Below are 4,636 nucleotides of genomic sequence, written 5' to 3' on the forward strand. Positions count from 1 at the left end.
AGGCACGGGAGGAATACTGGGCCGGTGGTCGCTGGCGTTTCGAGGAAGATCGTCAACACTGACTGGCTAGAGGTAGTTGAAGGCGATCTGCCCGTTCTTTGTACATTGGACGGTGCAGAAAAAATGGACTAACCTATTTGCTTTCAGTCGACTGTTATTTTCATAGAATCCTATAGTAATTTAGTGTGCCATGCATGTTGTAGAGCTATCATTTGTCTCCCGTCATTTATTTCTCACCGACCTGCTATCTGCTACCTTTACACTGTACTAATTGTGCACACACTTCACCCATACTCACACTATTGTTTTTTTATGCATGGGTATTTCAGACTCTAATGCAGTGTTGATGAATGCAGAAAAGAAAAGACAGAAGTCGCTCCAGTGTAATTCGAAGATAAGCACTAAGCATTCCAGCGCTCTAACGGGTGCAGTGTCAGCAGTCGGAGACAGTAAACGTAGCTCTGCAGTTGGTGATCTCAATTGCCACACACAACCATCCCAGGTGCTTGCTTTAACTTCGCGCTATCAAATGTGGTTGCATGTTGCATATGGTGTCTAGCTTGTATTTCTTCCAATTTGGTTAAATTGCATCTGCTTACTTTGCACATTATACCTTTGATAATGACATGCCTTCCTGTTTTTGATACATACTACATATGTCTATTAACCATGTTCGTACATCAAACTAATGCTCTTTTGTATCCCTCATCAATCACTTATGATGAGATAGTCACCCGGGTGGGTTACTGTGAGACCCCATACTCGTTTAAAGAGTGCAGTGTCATCCTCCCCACATGATTCTCAAGAAACAGCAAGGCTAAATGAAGATAGTCAACGTAGCTCTCTAGTTGATCACCGCAATTCCCCCGCACCACCATCGCAGGTGCTTGCTCTTACTTGGCAGTGTGATATGTGGTTGCATGTTGCATATGGTGTCGTACCTTGTAATGCTTCTAATTAGGGTAAATTGCATCTGCTTAGTTAACACATTATACCTGTGAATATGACATGCCTTCCTGTTTTCGGTACATACTACGTCTTTCTATTAACCATGTTCTTACATCAAACTACTTTTCTTGTGTATCCCTCATCAATGCTCCTAATTTGTTAAATTGCATCTCCTTAGCTTACACATTCCTATTTTTGGTACATACTACATATGCCTATCACACCATGTTCTTACATCAAACTACTGTTCTTGTGTATCCTGCGTCTATCGCTTATGATGAGACAGTCACGCGCGTTGGTTAATATGAGATGCAATATTCTTATAAAGAATGCAATTTCATCCTCTCCACATGATTCTCAAGAAACAGCAAGCCTAAATGAAGATATTAAACATAATTCTGTACCTGAAGACCGCACTTCCCCTACACCACCATCACAGGTGCTTGCTCTAACTTCACAGTGTGATATGTGGTTGCATGTTGCATATGGTGTCTAGCTTGTAATGCTTCTAATTAGGGTAAATTACATCTGCTTAGTTTACACACTATACATGTGAATATGACATGCCTTCCTATTTTTGTTACACACTACATCTATGTGTTAACCTTGTTCTTACATGAAACTACCTCTCTTCTATATCCTGCATCAATCACTTACGATGAGTCACCTTTATTCGTTGCATATTGCATATTATTTCTAGCATGTTGCCATGTATTGCTTCTAATTTGGTCAAATACATTTGTTAGGGCACCCTTTTAATTTGGCAAAGTGATATTGGTTTCATCTTTCATATGGTTTCTAGCTTGCATCGATTCTAACAAGTTCAAGCACCTTGTGCTTAGTTTACACTTTATACATCATACATGTCAATATGTCACGCCGTCCTGTTTTTCATACATATTCCATCCTCCTATCATGCGGCTGCCTTACATGAAAGTAGTGTTCATCAGTATCATGCATCAATGAGTTCTGAAGAGCAAATTTTATTCCTTTTTCTTATGGGTTTGACTTGACAAGGCAAAATCAAGAAAGAGGAAGGAAAAGAGTAAGGAAGGCGATGATGGTGGTCCTCTGCAGCAACGTAAACGGAGCATCTGTACCGATTCTCCTTGTAATGATAGTGCATTACAAGGTCCAAGTCTCCACTCCCCTACTCCACCATCCAAGGTGCTTGCTCTAACTTGGCAGTGTGATATCTGGTTGCATGTTGCATATGGTGTCTAGCTCGTATTGCTCCTAATTAGTGTAAACTGCATCTGCTTAGCTTACACAAGATACATGTGAATATGACACGCTTTCCTGTTTTTGGTACATACTATATCTGTCTATCACACCATGTTCTTACATGAAACTACTCTTCTTGTGTATCCTACATCAGTCACTTATGATGGGACACCTTTAAGTTGGCAGTGTGATATTGGTTTGCGTCTTGAATATGATTTCTAGCATGTATTGCTTCTAGTTTGATGAACGCCACCTATGATGAGACAGTTTTAACTTGGCAGAGTGATATTGATTGCACCTTCCATATGGTGTCTTGCAGTGTTTCTAATCCCTTTTTCTTATCGGTTTGACTTCACAATGCAAAATCATTACAGCTGAAGGATATTAGTCCGGCAGTGGATGATGGTGGTCCTTCGGAGCAACTCAAACAGGGGGTCTCTACAGATTCTACTCCGCCATCCTCCCAACAAGATTGGCAAGACAACACAAGGTCGGACAGTCAACGTAGCTGTGTAGATGATGACTCCCCTACTCCACCATCACAGGTGCTTGCTCTAACTTGACACTATTATATGTGGTTGCATGTTGCGTATGATGTCTAGCTTGTATTGCTTCTAACTTGAATTGCATCTGCTTACTTTACACATAATGCCTGTGAATATGACACGTGTTCCTGTTTCTAGAACATACATGTACATGATGAGCACATCTCCCCTACTCCACCATCACAGGTGCTTGCTCTTACTTGAAACTGTTATACGTGGTTGCGTTTTCCGTATGATGTCTAGTTTGTATTGCTTCTGATTATGTTGAATTGCATCTGCATGGCTTACAACTTATACCTGCAACGATTACTTACCCATAAGACACGCTATCGTACGTGTGAATATGAAATGCTGTCTTTTTTCGTATATATTCCATCCTCCTATCATGCGCTTGCCTTACATCAAAGTAGTGTTCGTCTATATCATGCATCAACCAGTTATGCAGAGCTAATTTTATTCATCTTCTTGTTGTTTTGACTTCATAAGGCAATATCATAAAATAGGAAGGAAAAGAGTAAGTTAGGGGATGTTGGTGGTCCTCTGCACCGACGCAAACGGAGACTCTCTAGATTTGCCACTGCTACTGCTAATGAAGTTGAAGTCCCAAGTTTACATGATGAGTTCATCTCCCGTACTCCACCATCGCAGGTGCTTGCTCTAAGTTGACAGTGTGATAATTGGTTTCATGTTGCATATCTTGTCTAGCATGTATTTCTTCTATTTTGATTAAATTGCACCTGCTGAGTTTATACGTTATACATGTGCATATGACATGGCTTTCTGTGTCTAGAATACACTGCATCTATCTATAATACCATGTTCTTACATCAAAGTACTGTTGTTGTGTATCCCGCATCATTCACTCATGATTGGACGCTTTTAACATGGCAGTTTGATAGTGGTTGCATCTTGCATTGATTTCTACGTTGTACTGCTTCTAATTTTTCGAATTGCCACTTATGACAAGACACTTTTAACTTGGCAGAGTAATATTGGTTGCATCTTTCATATGGTGTCTAGCTTGCATTACTTCTATTTTCTTGAAAATCCTTCTGCTTAGTTTGCACATCGTAGTTGTGAATATGTCATGCCGTCCTGTTTTTCTTACATATTCCATCCTCATACGGTTGTCTTACATCAAAGTATTGCTTGTCTGTATCATGCATCAATGAGTTCTGAAGAGTGATTTATTCTTTTGTGATGTGGGTACAGCTTGACATGGCAAAGTCAAAAAAGAGCAAGGAAAATAATATAGTAGGGAGTGTTGTTACTCGTCCGGTGAAACGGAAAAGGTTCTGCCGTCGAGATTTTGCTGGTACTTATAGTGCAGTAGAAGGTCCAAGTCCACCGGCTAAATCTACAAACACAGTATCACCTGCTCCACCAGCTGCAGCATCCGCTTCAATTGTACCAGTTACTCGTTCATTTGCTCCAGAACTGGCCAGTTCCCAAGCTGCCTTCACACCTAACACTACTTCCGAAGCACTGCTGACACAACAGGACTTGGCAAGATCAGATGAACCTCATGAGCATCAACACCAAGACGGTACCTAACCGAGTCAAGTTGCAGTTGCATGCTCCTTTATATGTACTCTCACAGTTTGATGTACACTAACACTTTCCATATTCGTTGTTGAACTAGCACCACGGCGCAAGCGGAAACAGACATCAGGGATAATGCTTGACAGATTAACAAAATCTAAAGGAGGAAGAATGGAGATCATTTTGAGGCAGGTTTAAAAAGGCCACGTGATGCTACAGAGTCAGCCAAGTTAGTATCAGAGGCAGTCGTTGCCGTTAGGTGTCATGCACGTATCCTCCCAACGTGGATCCAGTACAGGAATGAGAAAGACAATACCCAGTTTAACACCTTCCTTGACCATTTATCTGTAAGTAATGTTATTCATCGCAATTAGTAA

This window comes from Triticum dicoccoides, chromosome 3A, assembly GCF_002162155.2.
Source record: "Triticum dicoccoides isolate Atlit2015 ecotype Zavitan chromosome 3A, WEW_v2.0, whole genome shotgun sequence".
NCBI classification, from domain to species: Eukaryota; Viridiplantae; Streptophyta; class Magnoliopsida; order Poales; family Poaceae; genus Triticum; species Triticum dicoccoides.